The following is a 23,078-nucleotide window of genomic DNA, read 5'->3' on the forward strand; positions in this document are numbered from 1 at the left end:
CAACAGAACAAAGGAGATTGTCATCGACTTCAGGAAGTGTAAAGGAGAACATGCCCCTGTCTACATCAACGGGGATTAAGTAGAAAGGGTTGAGAGCTTCAAGTTTTTAGGTGTCCAGATCACCAACAACCTGTCCTGGTCCCCCCACGCCAACACTATAGTTAAGAAAGCCCCACCAACGCCTCTACTTTCTCAGAAGACTAAGGAAATTTGGCATGTCAGCTACGACTCTCACCAACTTTTACAGATGCACCATAGAAAGCATTCTTTCTGGTTGTATCACAGCTTGGTATGGCTCCTGCTCTGCCCAAGACCGCAAGGAACTACAAAGGGTCGTGAATGTAGCCCAATCCATCACGCAAACCAGCCTCCCATCCATTGACTCTGTCTACACTTCCTGCTGCCTCGGGGAAAAGCAGCCGGCATAATTAAGGACCCCACGCACCCTGGACATTCTCTCTTCCATCTTCTTCCGTTGGGGAAAAAGATACAAAAGTCTGAGGTCACGCACCAACCGACTCAAGAACAGCTTCTTCCCTGCTGCTGTCAGACTTTTGAATGGACCTACCTCGCATTAAGTTGATCTTCCTCTACACCCTAGCTATGACTGTAACACTACATTCTGCACCCGCTCCTTTCCTTCTCTATGAACGGTATGCTTTCTCTGTATAGCGCGCAAGAAACAATACTTTTCACTGTATCCCAGTACGTGTGACAATAATAAATCAAATCAAATATTCCCCCTCCCCCCCACTGCCTCCCCCTCCCCCCGTTTCATTCTGCTCTGATTTAGACGCTCCCGATGGCCATTGATATCACATTCTGGACCTCGTTCCCCGCACTAATTCATCCTGTCCATTACTGAACTCCTCTGCGGCAGGGAAATGTAAGAATTGGTTCGAAGTTTAATTAGATTTTTCTCAAATTAATTTAGTTTGCCAAATTAACTGGCGTCAGATTACAGAGTGTCGACAGCACAGCGAGAGGACATTCCGCCCAGCTATCTGTGCTGGTCTTTCTCCAATCATCCTCTCTTCATCTCACTCCCACCATTCTCCCCCACTCCCCCCGTGGGAGCGAGTCCCACATTCTCCCCCACTCCCCCCGTGGGAGCGAGTCCCACATTCTCCCCCACTCCCCCGTGGGAGCGAGTCACACATTCTCCCCCACTCCCCCGTGGGAGCAAGTCCCACATTCTCCCCCACTCCCCCCGTGGGAGCGAGTCCCACATTCTCCCCCACTCCCCCCGTGGGAGCGAGTCCCACATTCTCTCCGCACTCCCCCGTGGGAGCGAGTCCCACATTCTCCCCCCACTCCTCCGTGGGAGCGAGTCCCACATTCTCCCCCACTCCCCCCGTGGGAGCGAGTCCCACATTCTCTCCGCACTCCCCCGTGGGAGCGAGTCCCACATTCTCCCCCCACTCCTCCGTGGGAGCGAGTCCCACATTCTCCCCCACTCCCCCCGTGGGAGCGAGTCCCACATTCTCTCCGCACTCCCCCGTGGGAGTGAGTCCCACATTCTCCCCCCACTCCTCCGTGGGAGCGTGTCCCGCATTCTCCCACACTCCCCCCGTGGGAGCGAGACCCACATTCTCCCTACACCTAGATAACAAGGACACCCATGTCAGACTCCCATTTATTGACTATAGCTCAGACTTCACAACCATTATTCCCATAAAACTCATCTCCAAACTCTGTGGCCTGGGGCTCGGCTCCTCCCTCTGCGACTGGATCCTGAACTTCCTAACCCACAGACCACAATCAGTAAGGATAGGCAACAACACCTCCTCCACGATCATCCTCAACACTGGTGCCCCACAAGGCTGTGTTCTCAGCCCCCTACTATACTCCTTATACACCCGTGACTGTGCGGCCAAATTCCCCTCCAGGTTTGCCGGGGACACCACCGTAGTGGGTCGGATCTCAAACAATGACGAGACAGAGAACAGGAATGAGATAGAGAATCTGGTGAACTGGTGCGGCAACAATAATCTCTCCCTCAATGTCAACAAAACGAAGGAGATTGTCATCGACTTCAGGAAGTGTAAAGGAGAACATGCTCCTGTCTACATCAACGGGGACGAAGTAGAAAGGGTCGAGAGCTTCAAGTTTTTAGGTGTCCAGATCACCAACAACCTGTCCTGGTCCCCCCCGTGCCGACACTATAGTTAAGAAAGCCCCACCAACGCCTCTACTTTCTCAGAAGACGAAGGAAATTTGGCATGTCAGCTACGTCTCTCACCAACTTTTACAGATGCACCATAGAAAGCATTCTTTCTGGTTGTATCACAGCTTGGTATGGGCTCCTGCTCTGCCCAAGACCACAAGAAACTACAAAAGGTTGTGAATGTAGCCCAATCCCATCACGCAAACCAGCCTCCCATCCATTGACTCCGTCTACACTTCCTGTTGTCTCGGCAAAGCAGCCAGCATAATTAAGGACCCCCACGCACCCCGGACATTCTCTCTTCCACCTTCTTCCATCGGGAAAAAGAGACAAAAGTCTGTGGCCACGTACCAACTGACTCAAGAACAGCTTCTTCCCTGCTGCTGCCAGACTTTTGAATGGACCTACCTTTTGAATGTTGACCCGTTAGAGAAAATCTCCAGTACAAGGGAGGAAGTGTTAGGTTTTTTAGGGAACATTAAAACTGACAAAGCCCCAGGGCCTGATGGCATCTATCCTAGACTGCTCAGGGAGACGAGAGATGAAATTGCTGGGCCTCTGACGGAAATCTTTGTCGCTTCTTTGGTCACAGGTGAGGTCCCTGAGGATAGCGAATGTGGTACCGTTGTTTAAGAAAGGTAGCAGGGATAACCCAGGAAATTATAGGCCAGTGAGCTTGACGTCCGTGGTAGGGAAGTTGTTGGAGAGGATTCTTAGAGACAGGATGTATGCGCATTTAGAACGGAACAATCTCATTAGTGACAGACAGCATGGTTTTGTAAGAGGGAGGTCGTGCCTTACAAATTTGGTGGAGTTTTTTGAGGAAGTGACAAAAACGGTTGATGAAGGAAGGGCCGTGGATGTCGTCTATATGGATTTCAGTAAGGCATTTGACAAAGTCCCACATGGCAGGTTGGTTAAGAAGGTTAAGGCTCATGGGATACAAGGAGAAGTGGCTAGATGGGTGGAGAACTGGCTTGGCCATAGGAGACAGAGGGTAGTGGTCGAAGGGTCTTTTTCCGGCTGGAGGTCTGTGACCAGTGGTGTTCCGCAGGGCTCTGTACTGGGACCTCTGCTATTTGTGATATATATAAATGATTTGGAAGAAGGTGTAACTGGTGTTATCAGCAAGTTTGCGGATGACACGAAGATGGCTGGACTTGCGGATAGCGAAGAACATTGTCGGGCAATACAGCAGGATATAGATAGGCTGGAAAATCGGGCGGAGAGGTGGCAGATGGAATTTAATCCGGATAAATGCGAAGTGATGCATTTTGGAAGAAATAATGTAGGGAGGAGTTATACAATAAATGGCAGAGCCATCTGGAGTATAGAAACACAGAGGGACCTAGGTGTGCAAGTCCACAAATCCTTAAAGGTGGCAACACAGGTGGAGAAGGTGATGAAGAAGGCATATGGTATGCTTGCCTTTATAGGACGGGGTATAGAGTATAAAAGCTGGAGTCTGATGATGCAGCTGTATAGAACGCTGGTTAGGCCACATTTGGAATACTGCGCCCAGTTCTGGTCGCCGCACTACCAGAAGGACGTGGAGGCGTTAGAGAAAGTGCAGAGAATGTTTCCCAGGATGTTGCCTGGTATGGAGGGTCTTAGCTATGAGGAGAGTTTGGATAAACTGGGGTTGTTCTCCCTGGAAAGACGGAGAATGAGGGGAGATCTAATAGAGGTGTACAAGATTATGAAGGGGATAGATAGGGTGAACGGTGGGAAGCTTTTTCCCAGATCAGCAGTGACGATCACGAGGGGTCACGGGCTCAAGGTGAGAGGGGCGAAGTATAACTCAGATATTAGAGGGATGTTTTTTACACAGAGGGTGGTGGGGGCCTGGAATGCGCTGCCAAGTAGGGTGGTGGAGGCAGGCACGCTGACATCGTTTAAGACTTACCTGGATAGTCACATGAGCAGCCTGGGAATGGAGGGATACAAACGATTGGTCTAGTTGGACCAAGGAGCGGCACAGGCCTGGAGGGCCGAAGGGCCTGTTTCCTGTGCTGTACTGTTCTTTGTTCTTTCTTTGTTCTTTGTACCTCGCATTAAGTTGATCTTTCTCTACACCCCAGCTATGACTGTAACACTACATTCTGCACCCTCCCTCTCTGTCTTGCTGCGTTTGGACATGGACTGCTTCAGTATCTGAGGAGTCGCGAATGGTGCTGAACATTGTGCAATCATCGGCGAACATCCCCACTTGTGGCCTTATGATGGAGGGAAGATCATTGATAAATTAGATGGTGGATAAGCTTTGGGGAGACACTGGGTGCAGAATTCCCAGCCTCTGACCTCCACGGTATTTATGTCTCCTATTCTTACTAAATTGACAGCACAACAAGACAAACTTGCGGTTGTATACTCATAGAACAGAGTACAGTACAGCGGCGGAACAAGCCCTTCGGCCCACCATGCTGTGCTGAACATGACACCAAATTAAACTAATCCTTTCCGCCTGCCCTTGCTCCCTATCCCGTTATTCCTTCCATGTTCATGTGTTTATCTAAAAGCCCCTTAAACGTCCCTATCGTATCTGCCTCCACCACCACTCCCGGCAGCGCATTCCAGACACCCACCACTCTCTGTGTAAAAAACACTTACCCCTCACATCTCCTTTGAACTTCCCCCCTCTCACCTTAAGTGTGCGCCCCCTGAGTATTAGACATTTCAACTCTGGGGAACAAGATTCTGACTGTCAACCCTATCTACGCCTCTCATCATTTTACTGACTTCTATCAGGTCTCCCCCCTCAGCCTCTGCCGCTCCAGAGAAAACAACCCTGGTTTGTCCAGCCTCTCCTTATAGCTCATTCCCTCTAATCCAGGCAGCAAACCTCTTCTTATTCATTCGTGGGACATGGGTATCTCTGGCTGGGCCAGCATTTATTGCCCATCCCTAGTTGCCCTTGGAGAGGGCAGTTGAGAGTCAACCACATTGCTGTGGCTCTGGAGTCACATGTAGGCCAGACCGGGGTAAGGACGGCAGATTTCCTTCCCTAAAGGGAACCAGATGGGTTTTTCCGACAATGGGCCATCAGTAGATTCTTAATTCCAGATTTTTTTTCGTGAATTCAAATTCCACCATCTGCCGCGGCGGGATTCGAACTCGGGTCCCCCAGAAGATTAGCTGAGTTTCTGGATTAATAGTTTAGCGATAATACCACTGGGCCATCGCCTCTCCAAAGCCTCAACATCCTTCCTGTAATGTGGCGACCAGAATTGAACGCAATATTCTGAAGTGCGGCCTAACCAAAGTTTTATAAAGCTGCAACATCTTGACTCTTGTACTCAATGCCCTGGCCAATAAAGGCAAGCGCGCCATCCGCCTTCTTTACCACCCTATCTACTTGTGTGGCCACTTTCAGGGAATATTTAGGACTGTTTGATTTGAGTTTTGATTGATTTATTATTGTCACATGTATTGGGATACAGTGAAAAGTATTGTTTCTTGCGCGCTATACAGACAAAGCATACCGTTCATAGAGAAGGAAAGGAGAGGGTGCAGAATGTAGTGTTACAGTCATAGCTAGGGTGTAGAGAAAGATCAACTTACTGAGGAACGGTTGAGGACTCTGGGTCTGTACTGGTTGGAGTTTAGAAGGATGAGGGGGGGATCTTATTGAAACTTACAGGATACTGCGAGGCCTGGATAGAGTGGACGTGGAGAGGATGTTTCCACTAGTAGGAAAAACTAGAACCAGAGGGCACAACCTCAGGCTAAAGGGACAATCCTTTAAAACAGAGATGAGGAGGAATTTCTTCAGCCAGAGAGTGGTGAATCTGTGGAACTCTTTGCCGCAGAAGGCTGTGGAGGCCGGGTCATTGAGTGTCTTTAAGACAGAGATAGATAGGTTCTTGATTAATAAGGGGATCAGGGGTTATGGGGAAAAGGCAGGAGAATGGGGATGAGAAAAATATCAGCCATGATTGAATGGGGGAGCAGACTCGATGGGCCGAGTGGCCTAATTCTGCTCCTATGTCTTATGGTCTTATGGTCTAATGCGAGGTAGGTCCATTCAGAAGTCTGACGGCAGCAGGGAAGAAGCTGTCCTTTAGTCGGTTGGTACGTGACCTCAGACTTTTGGACCTTTTTCCTGACGGAAGAAGGTGGAAGAGAGAATGTCTGGGATGCATGGGGCCCTTGATTATGCTGGCTGCTTTTCCCGAGGCAGCGGGAAGTGTAGACAGAGTTAATGGATGGGAGGCTGGTTTGCGTGATGGGACTGGGCTACATTCACGACCCTTTGTAGTTTCTTGCGGTCTTGGGCAGAGCAGAAGCTCTGCAGGAGGCTGAGGGGGCGACCTGATAGGAGTCTACAAGATTATGAGGGGCATGGACAGAGTGGATAGTCAGAAGCTTTTTCCCAGGGTGGAAGAGTCAATTACTAGGGGGCACAGGTTTAAGGTGCAAGGGGGCAAGGTTTAAAAGAGATGTACGAGGCAAGTTTTTTTACACAGAGGGTGGTGGGTGCCTGGAACTCGCTGCCGGGGGAGGGAGTGGAAGCGGATACGATAGTGACCTTTAAGGGGCGTCTGGACAAATACATGAATAGGATGGGAATAGAGGGATATGGTCCCCGGAAGGGTAGGGGGTTTTTAGTTCATAGAATCATAGAAACCCTACAGTGCAGAAGGAGGCCATTCGGCCCATCGAGTCTGCACCGACCACAATCCCACCCAGGCCCTACCCCCACATATTTACCCGCTAATCCCGCTAACCTACGCATCTCAGGACTCTAAGGGGCAATTTTTAACCTGGCCAATCAACCTAACCCGCACATCTTTGGACTTCAGTCGGGGCAGCATGGTCGGTGCAGGCTTGGAGGGCCGAAGGGCCTGTTCCTGTGCTGTAATTTTCTTTGTTCTTGGTTCTTTATTCAAGCTGTGATACATCTGGAATAAACCTGTCAAATAAACCTGTTGGACTTTAACCTGGCGTTGTGAGACTTCTGACGATACATCCGGAAAGGAGGCTTTCTTTGGTGCATCTGTAAAGGCTGGTGAGAGTTTGGTAAGACAGAGGGCATCTCGCGGGTGGATGGATCCAGGTCAATGGGGAGCGAGGGCTCCCCAGTATTCTCTCCCCAGCTCCCGGCCTCCCACTCAGTGTCCCCCCCCCCCCCCCACCCCCAACCTCTGGTCTTCACCCATGTCTGAACTTGGAGCTGGCTGCCACTTCTCCTCTGCGGGAGCGCCCAGATCCTTCGAACTGTGAAAAATACAAAGAGGTTTGGCTTCTGAAACACTCTCAGTCTTCAAACCCTTCAGCAACAGTTCCTGATTACAGAGAAAATAAACATTTTTTTTTTGCGTGTGTTTTGCCCTGAACGCAGAATAGATGGAAATAATGAAACCCTTTTTCTTCTTGGATCAAAAATAAATGAAATCCGTTGGCCAAAAGCACTTTTGATTTGTTTGCACTGGCGTGCGTTCCATCTCTGCTCCTGTCAACGAGGCTATATTTATGACTGTAACTAGCAACTCTGTCATCAGAATAAGGAAAGGGCTTTTCTTAGGCTGCGTGCCCCAGTTCAGCGCACCCTTTCCTCTGCGACTCGGTCTCCCCTCGAGGCCAACACGATTCCCCCTCCCTGGTACAAATCCCGGGTTGTCGCTTTGCACTGAGGGAGCGCCGCACTGTGGGAGGGTCAGTGCTGAGGGAGCGCCGCACTGTGTGGGAGGGTCAGCGCTGAGGGAGCGCCGCACTGTGGGAGGGTCAGTGCTGAGGGAGCGCCGCACTGTGGGAGGGTCGGTGCTGAGGGAGCGCCGCACTGTGGAAGGGTCAGTGCTGAGGGAGCGCCGCACTGTGTGGGAGGGTCAGCGCTGAGGGAGCGCCGCACTGTGGGAGGGTCGGTGCTGAGGGAGCGCCGCACTGTGGGAGGGTCGGTGCTGAGGGAGCGCCGCACTGTGGGAGGGTCGGTGCTGAGGGAGCGCCGCACTGTGGGAGGGTCGGTGCTGAGGGAGCGCCGCACTGTGGGAGGGTCGGTGCTGAGGGAGCGCCGCACAGTGGGAGGGTCAGTGCTGAGGGAGCGGCGCACTGTGGGAGGGTCAGTGCTGAGGGAGCGCCGCACTGTGGGAGGGTCGGTGCTGAGGGAGCGCCGCACTGTGGAAGGGTCAGTGCTGAGGGAGCGCCGCACTGTGGGAGGGTCGGTGCTGAGGGAGCGCCGCACTGTGGGAGGGTCGGTGCTGAGGGAGCGCCGCACTGTGGGAGGGTCAGTGCTGAGGGAGCGCCGCACTGTGGGAGGGTCGGTGCTGAGGGAGCGCCGCATTGTGGGAGGGTCGGTGCTGAGGGAGCGCCGCACTGTGGGAGGGTCAGTGCTGAGGGAGCGCCGCACTGTGGGAGGGTCAGTGCCGAGGGAGCGCCGCACTGTGGGAGGGTCAGTGCTGAGGGAACGCCGCACTGTGGGAGGGTCAGTGCTGAGGGAGTGCTGCACTGTGGGAGGGTCAGTGCTGAGGGAACGCCGCACTGTCAGAGAATCAGTACTAAGAGAGTTCCCAGGAACCACTCTTGCCAATCCAAGTGCAGACATGGGGAGAACGTGCAAACTCCACATAGACAGTTACCCAAGCCGGGAATCAAACCCGGGTTCCTGGCGCTGTGAGGCAGCAGTGTTAACCACTGTGCCACCGTGTCGCCACCTGTCCCTAATATCTCCGCATGCAGCTCAGTGTGAGATGTTAGCCGATGGGTCGAGAGCTTCAAGTTTCTAAGTGTCCAGATCACCAACAACCTGTCCTGGTCCCCCCCATGCCGACACTATGGTTAAGAAAGCCCCACCAACGCCTCTACTTTCTCAGGAGGCTAAGGAAATTTGGCATGTCAGCTACGACTCTCACCAACTTTGACAGATGCACCATAGAAAGCATTCTTTCTGGTTGTATGACAGCTTGGTATGGGCTCCTGCTCTGCCCAAGACCGCAAGAAACTACAAAAGGTCGTGAATGTAGCCCAATCCATCACGCAAACCAGCCTCCCATCCATCGAATCTGTCTACACTTTCCGCTGCCTCGGGAAAAGCAGCCAGCATAACTAAGGATCCCACGCACTCCAGACATTCTCTCTTCCACCTTCTTCCGTCGGGAAAAAGATACAAAAGTCTGAGGTCACGTACCAACCGACTCAAGAACAGCTTCTTCCCTGCTGCTGTCAGGCTTTTGAATGGACCTACCTCGCATTAAGTTGATCTTTCTCTACACCCTAGCTATGACTGTAACACTACGTTCTGCACCCTCTCCTTTCCTTTCCAGTGTCCAAAGATGTGCGGGTTAGGGTGGATTGGCCATGCTAAATTGCCCCTTAGTGTCCAAAGATGTGCAGGTTAGGGGGGTTGGCCATGCTAAATTGCCCCTTCGTGTCCAAAGATGTGCAGGTTAGGTGGATTGGCTGTCCTAAATTGCCCCTTGGTGTCAGGGGGCGAGCTGGAGTAAATACATGGAACTATGAGGATAGGGCCTGGATGGGATTGTGGTCAGTGCAGACTCAATGGGCCGAATGGCTTCCTTCTGCACTGTAGGGATTTTATGATTCACTGCAATCAAGTTACTGTGAAAATCCCCTAGTCGCCACACTCCTGTTCGGGTCACACTGAGGGAGAATTTAGCACGGCCAATGCACCCTAACCAGCACGCCTTTTGGACTGTGGGAGGAAACCGGAGCACCCGGAGGAAACCCACGCAGACACGGGGAGAACGTGCAGGCAGTGACCCGAGCCGGGAATCGAACCCGGGCCCCTGGCGCTGTGAGGCAGCAGTGATAACCACTGTGCCACCGTGCCGACTCAGGAGTAGGGTGCAGGAGCAGAGGGAGCAGGGTGTGTGTTTAGATCATTAGGGGGTGACAGGACAGGCGGGGAGAGCGGTTAATAAAGCAAAATCATGAGGTGTCTGGACAGAGTCGAGAGCCCCCCCGCTCCACACAGTCACAGCAGGAGCTGTTCTATCACAAGTTAACATCAGCGGGTTAAGGAAAAACCAGCAAGGCAATCAGCCTCGATAATTCCCCTAAAATGCTTCCATGTGCTTGGACAGATCTGGAGCTGATCCAGCACAGCTCAGACTTGTCATTGGAATTCACTGACCCCACATCAACCCTTCCCCATTACCCAACAGTTTTCCATTACACTCACCGATTCATAGAGAGATAGCCTAGAGAGGCCCCTCCATTCCCCCTCTCTCACACAGCCCTGTAAGCGCAGAGCCATCTAACCTGTCCCTCACACTCCTGTAACTGGACCCTCCAATGCCGCTCCCTCTCTCACACTGCTGAATCTGGGAAGGTCTCTCCAACCCGCTCTCTTTCTCACACTCTCCTGTATCTGGGAAGGTGTCTCTAACCCTCTCTCACTCTCTCACACTCCTGTATCTGGGGAGGTCTCTCTAACCCCCCTCTCTCTCACACTCTCCTGTATCTGGGAATGTGTTTCTAATAGTCTCTCACTCTCTCACACTCCTGTATCTCGGGAGGTCTCACTAACGCCCCTCTCTCACACAGTCCTATAACCACGGAACCATCTAACCTGTCCCTCACACTCCTGTATCTGGACCTTCCAAACCCCCTCTCTCTCTCACACTCCTTTATCTGGGGAGGTCTCTCTAACCCCATCTTTCTCACACACTCCTACATCTGGGGAGGTCTCCCTAACCCCCTCTCTCTCTCACACACTCCTGTATCTGGGGAGGTCTGTATAACCCCCTCTCTCTCACACACTCCTGTTTCTGGGGAGGTCTCTCTAACACCCTCTCTCTCTCTCCCACACTCCTGTATCTGGGGAGGTCTCTCTAATCCCCTCTCTCTCTCACACACTCCTACATCTGGGGAGGTCTCTCTAACCCTCTCTCTCTCACACACCCCTGTATCTGGGGTGGTCACTCTAACCCCTCTCTCTCTCACACTCCTGTATCTGGGGAGTCTCTCTAACCCCCTCTCTCTCTCACACACTCCTGTATCTGGGGAGTCTCTCTAACCCCTCTCTCTCTCACGCACTCCTGTATCTGGGGAGGTCTCTCTAACCCCCTCTCTCTCTCTCTCACACTCCTGTATCTGGGGAGGTCTCTCTAACCCCCTCTCTCTCTCACACACTCCTGTATCTGGAGAGGTCTCTCTAACCCTCTCTCTCACACACACTCCTGTATCTGGGGAGGTCTCTCTAACCCTATCTCTCTCTCACACACTCCTGTTTCTGGGGAGGTCTCTCTAACCCCCTCTCTCTCACACTCCTGTATCTCGGGAGGTCTCTCTAACCCTCTCTCTCACACACACTCCTGTATCTGGAGAGGTCTCTCTAACCCTCTCTCTCACACACACTCCTGTATCTGGGGAGGTCTCTCTAACCCTATCTCTCTCTCACACACTCCTGTTTCTGCAGAGGTCTCTAACCCCCTCTCTCTCACACTCCTGTATCTCGGGAGGTCTCTCTAACCCTCTCTCTCTCTCACATACTCCTGTATCTGGTGAGTTCTCTCTAACTTTCTCTCTCACAGATTCTTGCATCTGTGGAGGTCTCTCTAACCCTCTCTCTCTCTCACACACTCCTGTATCTGGGGAAGTCTCTCTAACCCCCTCTCTATCTCACACTCTTGTATCTGGGGAGGTCCCTCTAATCCCCTCTCTCTCTGTCTCACATACTCCTGTATCTGGGGAGATCTCACTAACCCTCTCTTTCTATCACACACACTCCTGTATCTGGGGAGGTCTCTCTAACCCTCCCCCCCTCTCTCTCTCACACTCGCCTGTATCTCGGGAGGTCTCTCTAACCCCCTCTCTGTCACACACTCCTGTATCTGGGGAGTCCCCTCTGATCCCCTCTCTCTCTCTCTCACACACTCTCCTGTGTCTGGGGAGGTCTCCCTAACCCTATCTCTGTCACACACTCCTGTATCTATGGTGATCTATCTAACCCCCTCTCTCTCTCACTCACACTCCTGTATCTGGGGAGGTCTCTCTAACCCGCTCTCTCACACACACTGCTGTATCTGGGGAGGTCTCTCTAACCCTCTCTCTCACACACTCCTGTATCTGGGCAGGTCTTTCTAACCCTCTCTCTCACACACACACTCCTGTATCTGGGGAGGTCTCTCTAACCCTCTCTCTCTCACACACTCCTGTATCTGGGGAGGTCTCTCTAACCCTCTCTCTCACACACACTCCTGTCCAAAGAACAAAGAACAATGAACAGTACAGCACAGGAAACAGGCCCTTCGGCCCTCCAAGCCTGTGCCGCTCCTTGGTCCAACTAGACCAATCGTTTGTATCCCTCCATTCCCAGGCATCTCATGTGACAATCCAGGTAAGTCTTAAACGATGTCAGCGTGTCTGCCTCCACCACCCTACTTGGCAGCGCATTCCAGGCTCCCACCACCCTCTGAGTAAAAAACATCCCTCTAATATCTGAGTTATACTTTGCCCCTCTCACCTTGAGCCCGTGACCCCACGTGATCGTCACTTCTGATCTGGGAAAAAGCTTCCCACCATTCCCTGTTTCTGCGGTGGTTCCTCTAACTCCCCTCTCTCTCTCTCTCACACACTCCTGTTTCTGGGGAGGTCTCTCTAACCCTCTCTCTCTCACACACATTCCTGTATCTGGGGTGGTCCCTCTAACCCCCTCTCTCTCACACACTCCTATTTCTAGGGAGGTCTCTCTAACCCCCTCTCTCTCACACACTCCTGTACCTAGGGTAGTCCCTCTAACCCCCTCTCTCTCATACACTCCTACATCTGGGGAGGTCTCTCTAACCCTCTCTCTCTCTCACACACTCCTGTTTCTGGGGAGGTCTCACTAACCCCCTCTCTCCCTCACTCCTGTGTCTGGGGAGGTCTCACTAACCCCCTCTCTCACACACTCTCCTGTGTCTGGGGAGTTCACTCTAACCCTCTCTCTCTCACACACTCCTGTATCTGGGGTGGTCTCTCTATCCCCTCTCTCTCACATACTCCTGTATCTGGGGAGGTCTCTCTAACCCCCGCCCTCTCACACGCTCCTGTTTCTGGGGAGGTCTCACTAACCCTCTCTCTCTCTCACACACTCCTGTATCTAGGGTAGTCCCTCTAACCCTCTCTCTCTCACACTCCTGTATCTGGGGAGGTCTCTCTAACCATCTCTCTCTCTCACACACACTCCTCAATCTGGGGTGGTCCCTCTAACCCCCCTCTCTCTCCCTCTCACACATACTCCTGTATCTGGGGAAGTCTCTCTAGCCTCTCTCTCTTTCTCACACACTCCTGTATCTGGGGAGGTCGCTCTAACCCTCTCTCTCACACACACTCCTGTATCTGGGGAGGTCTCTCTAACCTCTCTCTCACACACTCCTGTATCTGGGGAGGTCTCTCTAACCCTCTCCCTCACACACACTCCTGTATCTGGGGAGGTCTCTCTAACCCTCTCTCTCTCATACACTCCTGTATCTGGGGAGGTCTCTCTAACCCTCTCCCTCACACACACTCCTGTATCTGGGGAGGTCTCTCTAACCCTCTCTCTCACACACACTCCTGTATCTGGGGAGGTCTCTCTAACCCTCTCTCTCTCATACACTCCTGTATCTGGGGAGGTCTCTCTAACCCTCTCCCTCACACACACTCCTGTATCTGGGGAGGTCTCTCTAACCCTCTCTCTCACACACACTCCTGTATCTGGGGAGGTCTCTCTAACCTCTCTCTCACACACTCCTGTATCTGGGGAGGTCTCTCTAACCCTCTCCCTCACACACACTCCTGTATCTGGGGAGGTCTCTCTAACCCTCTCCCTCACACACACTCCTGTATCTGGGGAGGTCTCTCTAACCCTCTCTCTCTCATACACTCCTGTATCTGGGGAGGTCTCTCTAACCTCTCTCTCACACACTCCTGTATCTGGGGAGGTCTCTCTAACCCCCTCTCTCCCTCACTCCTGTGTCTGGGGAGTTCTCTCTAATCCCCTCTCTCTCTCACTCCTGTGTCTGGAGGTCTCTCTAACCCCCCCTCTCTCTCACACACACACACTCCTGTATCTGCGGAAGTCTCTCTAACCCACTCTCGATCTCACACTCGCCTGTATCTTGGGAGGTCTCTCTAACCCCCTCTCTGTCACACACTCCTGTATCTGGGGAGTCCCCTCTAACCCCCTCTCTCTCTCTCTCTCACACACTCTCCTGTGTCTGGGGAGGTCTCTCTAACCCTGTCTCTGTCACACACTCCTTTATCTATGGTGGTCTCTCTAACCCCCTCTCTCTCTCACACACACACTCCTGTATCTGGGGAGTTCTCTCTAACCCCCCATCTCTCTCACACTCCTGTATCTGGGGTGGTCTCTCTAACCCTATCTCTCTCATACTCCTGTATCTGGGGAGATATCTCTAACCCGCTCTCTCTCTCTCACACACACTCCTCTATCTGGGGAGGTCTCTCTAACCCTCTCTCTCACACTCCTGTATCTGGAGAGGTCTCTCTAACCCCCTCTCACTCACACACTCCTGTATCTGGGGAGGTCTCTCTAACCCCCTCTTACTCACACACTCCTGTATCTGGTGAGGTCTCCCTCACCCTCTCTCTCTCTCTCTCGCACTCTGTATCAGGGAAGGTCTCTCCAACCCCCTCTCTCTCTCACACACTCCTGTATCTGGGGAGGTCTCTCTAACCCCCTCTCACTCACACACCCCTGTATCTGGGGTGGCCTCTCTAACCCCCACTCTCTCTCACACTCCTGTATCTGCTGAGGTCTCCCTCACCTTCTCTCTCTCTCTCTCTCGCACTCTGTATCTGGGGAGGTCTCTCTAACCCCCACTCTCTCTCACACTCCTGTATCTGGTGAGGTCTCCCTCACCCTCTCTCTCTCTCTCGCACTCTGTATCAGGGAAGGTCTCTCCAACCCCCTCTCTCTCTCTCACACACACTCCTGTCTCTGGGGAAGTCTCTCTCTCTTTCACGCTCCTATATCTGGGGAGGTCTCTCGAACACCCAGACATTCTCCCTCAGTGTACCCGGTCAGGCGGGGGTAACGGGAATGGAGGAAAGGGAAGGGCATAAAATGGGCAGCCAGGGTATTTTCTAACACCTGAGGACAGACTGGGTTTCAGTTCAAGGACCTCTCTGACAGCAACACACTCCCTCAGACCAATAGCAGGAGCCTCGCTTTTCGAGAATCATAGGATCCCCATTGTCCCCATGGGTCTAATCAAAAAGCAAAAAGAGGCATACATGAGGTCCAGGCAGCTAAAAACAGATGGAGCACTGGAGGAGTACAGAGAAAGTTGAAAAGAACTCAAACAGGGACTTAGAAGAGCAAAAAGGGGTCACGAAATGTCCTTGGCAGACAGGATTAAGGAGAATCCTAAGGTATTTTATACATACGTTAGGAACAAGAGGGTTGTTAGGGAAAGAATCGGACCTCTCAGGGACAAAGGAATCATAGAATCATAGAAACCCTACAGTGCAGAAGGAGGCCATTCGGCCCATCGAGTCTGCACCGACCATAATCCCACCCAGGCCCTACCCCCACATATTTACCCGCTAATCCCTTTAACCTACGCATCTCAGGACTCTAAGGGACAATTTTTAACCTGGCCAATCAACCTAACCTGCACATCTTTGGACTGTGGGAGGAAACCGGAGCACCCGGAGGAAACCCACGCAGACACGAGGAGAATGTGCAAACTCCCCACAGACAGTGACCCAAGCCGGGAATCGAACCCAGGTCCCTGGAGCTGTGAAGCAGCAGTGCTAACCACTGTGCTACCGTGCCGCCCGGAGGGGAATTATGCTTAGAACCAAAGGAAGTAGGTGAGATCCTAAATGAATACTTTGCATCAGTATTCACAAAGGAGAGGGGCATGTTGACTGGTAGTGTCTCAGAGAGATGTGTTGACCTGTTAGAAAAAATCTCAATTACAAGGGAGGAAGTGTTAGGTTTTTTAGGAAACATTAAGACAGACAAATCCCCAGGGCCAGATGGCATCTATCCTAGACTCCTCAGGGAGGCGAGAGATGAAATTGCTGGGCCTCTAACAGAAATCTTCTTTGTCTCTTCACTGGACACAGGTGAGGTCCCAGAGGATTGGAGGATAGCAAATGTGGTCCCGTTATTTAAGAAGGGTAGCAAGGATAACCCGGGTAATTATGGGCCGATGAGCTTGACGTCCGTGGTAGGGAAGTTGTTGGAGAAGATTCTTAGAGACAGGATATGTGCGTATTTAGAACTGAATAATCTCATTAGCAATAGACAGCATGGTTTTGTACGAGGGAGGTCATGCCTCTCAAATTTGGTTGAGTTTTTTGAGGAGGTGACAAAAACGATTGACGAGGGAAGGGCCGTGGATGTCGTCTATATGGATTTTAGTAAAGCGTTTGACAAGGTCCCTCATGGCAGGCTGGTGCAAAAGGTTAAATCTCACGGGATAAAAGGTGAGCTAGCTAGATGGGTGGAGAACTGGCTTAGCCATAGAAGACAGAGGGTAGCAGTGGAGGGGTCTTTTTCTGGTTGGAGGTCTGTGGCTAGTGGTGTTCTGCAGGGCTCTGTACTGGGACCTCTGCTGTTTGTGATTTATATAAATGATTTGGAGGAAGATGTAACTGGTGTGATCAGTAAGTTTGCGGACGACACGAAGATTGCTGGAGTTGCGGACAGTGATGAACATTGTCAGAGAATACAGCAGGATATAGATAGGCTGGAACATTGGGCGGAGAAATGGCAGATGGAATTTAATCCAGATAAATGCGAAGTGATGCATTTCGGTAGATCTAATGTAAGGGGGAGCTATACAATAAATGGCAGAACCATCAGGAGTATAGGCACACAGAGGGACCTGGGTGTACAAGTCCACAGATCCTTAAAGGTGGCAGCACAGGTGGAGAGGGTGGTGAAGAAGGCATATGGCATGCTTGCCTTTATTGGACGGGGCATAGAGTATAAAAGTTGGCATATGATGTTGCAGCTGTATAGAATGATGGTTAGGCCACATTTGGAATACTGCGTCCAGTTCTGGAGGCTTTGGAGAGAGTATAGAGAAGGTTTACCAGGATGTTGCCTGGTATGGAGGGTCTTAGCTATGAGGAGAGATTGGGTAAACTGGGGTTGTTCTCCCTGGAAAGACGGAGGATGAGGGGCGACCTAATAGAGGTGTATAAAATTATGAAGGGCATAGATAGGGTGAGCGGTGGGAAGCTTTTTCCCAGGTCGGAGGTGACAAACACAAGGGGTCACGGGTTCAAGGTGAGGGGGGCAAGGTTCAACACAGATGTCAGGGGGACGTATTTTACACAGAGGGTGGTGAGGGCCTGGAATGCACTGCCAAGCAAGGTGGTTGAGGCGGACACGCTGGGATCGTTTAAGACTTATCTAGATTGCCACATGGACAGACTGGGAATAGAGGGATACAAAAGAATGGTCGAGTTGGGCACAGGAGCGGCGCAGGCTTGGAGGGCCGAGGGGCCTGTTCCTGTGCTGTATTGTTCTTTGTTCTTTGTCATTTATATTAATGATTTGTGTGAGAGTATAGGAGGCATTGTTAGTAAGTTTGTAGATGACACCTAGATTGGTGGCATAGTGGACAGTGAAGAAAGTTACCTCCGATTGCAACGGGATCTTGATCAATTGGGCCATTGGGCTGACAAATGGCAGATGGAGTTTAATTTGGATAAATGCGAGGTGATGCATTTTGGTAGATTGAACCAGGGCAGGACTTACTCAGTTAATGGTAGGGCGTTGGGGAGACTTACAGAACAAAGAGATCTAGGGGAAAAGGTTCATAGCTCCTTGAAAGTGGAGTCACAGGTGGACAGAGTGGTGAAGAAGGCATTCGACATGCTTGGTTTCATCGGTCAGAACATTGAGTACAGGAGTTGGGATGTCGAGTTGAAGTTGTACAAGACATTGGTAAGGCCACACTTGGAATACTGTGTACAGTTCTGGTCACCCCTATTATAGAAAGGATATTATTAAACTAGAAAGAGTGCAGAAAAGATTTACTGGGATGCTACCAGGACTTGATGGATTGAGTTATAAGGAGAGGCTGGATAGACTGGGACTTTTTTCTCTGGAGTGTAGGAGGCTGAGGGGTGATCTTATAGAGGTCTATAAAATAATGAGGGGTATCGATCAGCTAGATAGTCAATATCTTTTCCCAATGGTAGGAGAGTCTAAAACTAGAGGGCATGGGTTAAAGGTGAGAGGGGAGAGATACAAAAGTGTCCAGAGGGGCAATTTTTTCACACAGAGGGTGGTGTGTCTGGAACAAGCTGCCAGAGGTAATAGTAGAGGCGGGTACAATTTTGTCTTTTAAAAAGCATTTAGACAGTTACATGGGTAAGATGGGTATAGAGGGATATGGACAAATGCGGGCAATTGGGATTAGCTTTGGGGTTTCAAAAAAGGGCGGCATGGACAAGTTGGGCCGAAGAGCCTGTTTCCATGCTGCAAAACTCTATGACTCTATGACTCCATGCAGAAGAGGCCATTTGGCCCATCGGGCCTGCACCGACTCTCTGACAGAGTATCAAACCCAAACCCACTGCCCTCCCCGCCCTGACCCTATTCCCGTAAACTCACATATTTAGCATGGCCAATCCACCTCACCTGCACATCATGGGACACTAAGGGACAATTTAGCACGGCCAATCCACCTCACCTGCACATCATGGGACACTAAGGGACAATTTAGCACGGCCAATCCACCTAACCTGCACATCATGGGACACTAAGGGGCAATTTAGCATGGCCAATCCACCTAACCCGCACATCATGGGACACTAAGGGACAATTTAGCATGGCCAATCCACCTAACCTGCACATCTTTGGACACTAAGGGGTAATTTAGCATGGCCAATCCACCTAACCTGCACATCTTTGGACACTAAGGGACAATTTAGCATGGCCAATCCACCTAACCTGCACATCATGGGACACTAAGGGACAATTTAGCATGGCCAATCCACCTAACCTGCACATCTTTGGACACTAAGGGGCAATTTAGCATGGCCAATCCACCTAACCCGCACATCTTTGGACACTAAGGGACAATTTAGCATGGCCAATCCACCTAACCTGCACATCTTTGGACACTAAGGGGTAATTTAGCATGGCCAATCCACCTAACCTGCACATCTTTGGACACTAAGGGGCAATTTAGCATGGCCAATCCACCTAACCCACACATCTTTAGACACTGAGGGGCAATTTAGCATGGCCAATTCACCTAGAACATAGAACATAGAACAGTACAGCACAGAACAGGCCCTTCGGCCCACGATGTTGTGCCGAGCTTTATCTGAAACCAAGATCAAGCTATCCCACTCCCTATCATCCTGGTGTGCTCCATGTGCCTATCCAATAACCGCTTAAATGTTCCTAAAGTGTCTGACTCCACTATCACTGCAGGCAGTCCATTCCACACCCCAACCACTCTCTGCGTAAAGAACCTACCTCTGATATCCTTCCTGTATCTCCCACCACGAACCCTATAGTTATGCCCCCTTGTAATAGCTCCATCCACCCGAGGAAATAGTCTTTGAACGTTCACTCTATCTATCCCCTTCATCATTTTATAAACCTCTATTAAGTCTCCCCTCAGCCTCCTCCGCTCCAGAGAGAACAGCCCTAGCTCCCGCAACCTTTCCTCATATGACCTACCCTCCAAACCAGGCAGCATCCTGGTAAATCTCCTCTGCACTCTTTCCAGCGCTTCCACATCCTTCCTATAGTGAGGTGACCAGAACTGCACACAATACTCCAAATGTGGTCTCACCAAGGTCCTGTACAGTTGCAGCATAACCCCACAGCTCTTAAACTCCAACCCCCTGTTAATAAAAGCTAACACACTATAGGCCTTCTTCACAGCTCTATCCACTTGACTGGCAACCTTTAGAGATCTGGATATAGACCCCAAGATCTCTCTGTTCCTCCACAGTCTTCAGAACCCTACCTTTGACCCTGTAATCCACATTTAAATTAGTCCTACCAAAATGAATCACCTCACATTTATCAGGGTTAAACTCCATTTGCCATTTTTCAGCCCAGCTTTGCATCCTATCTATGTCTCTTTGCAGCCTACAACAGCCCTCCACCTCATCCACTATTCCACCAATCTTGGTGTCATCAGCAAATTTACTGATCCACCCTTCAGCCCCCTCCTCTAAGTCATTAATAAAAATCACAAAGAGCAGAGGACCAAGCACTGATCCCTGCGGCACTCCGCTAGCAACCTGCCTCCAATCCGAAAATTTTCCATCGACCATCACCCTCTGTCTTCGATCAGACAGCCAGTTACCTATCCAATCGGCCAACTTTCCCTCTATCCCACACCTCCTCACTTTCATCATAAGCCGACCATGGGGGACCTTATCAAACGCCTTACTAAAATCCATGTATATGACATCAACTGCCCTACCTTCAGCAACACACTTAGTTACCTCCTCAAAAAATTCTATCAAATTTGTGAGGCACGACTTGCCCTTCACGAATCCATGCTGACTATCCCGGATTAATCCGCATCTTTCTAAATGGTCGTAAATCCCATCTCTAAGGACCTTTTCCATCAATTTACCAACCACCGAAGTAAGACTAACCGGTCTATAATTACCAGGGTCATTTCTATTCCCTTTCTTAAACAGAGGAACAACATTCGCCATTCTCCAGTCCTCTGGCACCATCCCCGTGGACAGCGAGGACCCAAAGATCAAAGCCAAAGGCTCTGCAATCTCATCCCTTGCCTCCCAAAGAATCCTAGGATACATTTAATCAGGCCCAGGGGACTTATCGACCTTCAGTTTATTCAAAACTGCCAGGACATCCTCCCTCCGAACATCTATTTCCTCCAGCCTATTAGCCTGTAACACCTTCTCTTCCTCAAAAACATGGCCCCTCTCCTTGGTGAACACTGAAGAAAAGTATTCATTCATCACCTCGCCTATCTCTACTGACTCCATACACAAGTTGCCACTACTGTCCTTGACCGGCCCTAACCTCACCCTGGTCATTCTTTTATTCCTCACATAAGAGTAAAAAGCCTTGGGGTTTTCCTTGATCCGACCCGCCAAGGACTTCTCGTGTCCCCTCCTAGCTCTCCTAAGCCCCTTTTTCAGCTCATTCCTTGCTAACTTGTAACCCTCAATCGAGCCATCTGAACCTTGTTTCCTCATCCCTACATAAGCTTCCCTCTTCCTTTTCAGAAGACGTTCCACCTCTTTCGTGAACCATGGTTCCCTCACTCGGCCATTTCCTCCCTGCCTGACAGGGACATACCTATCAAGGACATCCAGTATTTGTTCCTTGAAAAAGTTCCACTTTTCATTAGTTCCTTTCCCTGACAGTTTCTGTTCCCAACTTATGCCCCCTAATTCTTGCCTAATCGCATCATAATTACCCCTCCCCCAATTGTAAACCTTGCCCTGCCGTACGGCCCTATCCCTCTCCATTGCAATAACAAAAGACACCGAATTGTGGTCACTATCTCCAAAGTGCTCTCCCACAACCAAATCTAACACTTGGCCCGGTTCATTTCCCAGTACCAAATCCAATGTGGCCCCACCTCTTGTCGGCCTATCCACATATTGTGTCAGGAAACCCTCCTGTACACACTGCACAAAAACTGCCCCATCCGAACTATTTGACCTACAAAGGTTCCAATCAATATTTGGAAAGATAAAGTCCCCCATGACAACTACCCTGCGACCCCTACACATATCCATAATCTGCTTAGCAATTTCTTCCTCCACATCTCTATTACTATTTGGGGGCCTATAGTAAACTCCTAACAACGTGACCGCTCCTTTCCTATTCCTAACCTCAGCCCATATTACCTCAGTGTGCAGATCCCCCTCGAAGTGCCTTTCCGCAGCCGTTAAACTATCCTTGATTAACAATGCCACTCCTCCACCTCTTTTACCAGCTTCCCTACACTTAGTGAAACATCTATACCCCGGAACGTCCAACAACCATTCCTGTCCTTGTTCTACCCACGTCTCCGTAATGGCCACAACATCGTAGTCCCAAGTACCAATCCACGCCCCAAGTTCATCTACCTTGTTCCGGATGCTCCTTGCATTGAAGTAGACACACTTCAACCCACCTTCCTGTCTACCGGTACCCACCCTTGACACTGATACCTTCCCCAATACCTCACCACCCTCACTGACTTCTGGACTACAACTCCTTTTCCCACTCCCCTGACAAATTAGTTTAAACCCCCCTGAAGAGCCGTAACAAATTTCCCTCCTAGGATATTGGTGCCCCTCTGGTTCAGGTGCACCCCGTCCTGTTTGTACAGGTCCCACCTTCCCCAGAATGTGTTCCAATTATCCACGTATCTGAAACCCTCCCTCCTACACCATCCCTGCAACCACATGTTTAACTGCACTCTCTCCCTGTTCCTCAACTCGCTATCACATGGCACCGGCAACGTACCAGAGATGACCACATGTTTCGTCTTGGCTCTCAGCTTCCAGCCCAGCTCCCGAAATTCCTGCTTTAAATCCCCGTCCCTTCTCTTACCTATGTCATTGGTACCAATGTGTACCACGACTTGTGACTGTTTCCCCCCCCCCTTCAGAATCCGGAAAACACGGTCCGAGACGTCACGGACCTTGGCATCCGGTAGGCAACATACCATCCGTGAGTCTCTTTTGCTGCCACAGAACCTCCTATCTATCCCTCTAACTAACGAGTCCCCAATTACTATTGCCCTCCCGCTCTGCCCCTTACCCTCCCGAGCCACAGAGACGGACACAGTGCTGGAGATCCTCTCACTGCGGCTCACCACTGGTATGTCATCCCCCTCAACCGTATCCAAAGCGGAATACTTGTTGCTAAGGGGAACGACCACTGGGGATCCCTGCACAGACTGCTTCCTCCCAGCCCCTCTCACCGTCACCCATCTGTTTTCATTCCTCGGAGTAACTATATTCCAAAAGCTTCTGTCTATGGCCACCTCTGCGTCCCTAA

This window comes from Mustelus asterias, unplaced genomic scaffold (genome assembly GCF_964213995.1).
Source record: "Mustelus asterias unplaced genomic scaffold, sMusAst1.hap1.1 HAP1_SCAFFOLD_229, whole genome shotgun sequence".
Classification (NCBI taxonomy): Eukaryota; Metazoa; Chordata; class Chondrichthyes; order Carcharhiniformes; family Triakidae; genus Mustelus; species Mustelus asterias.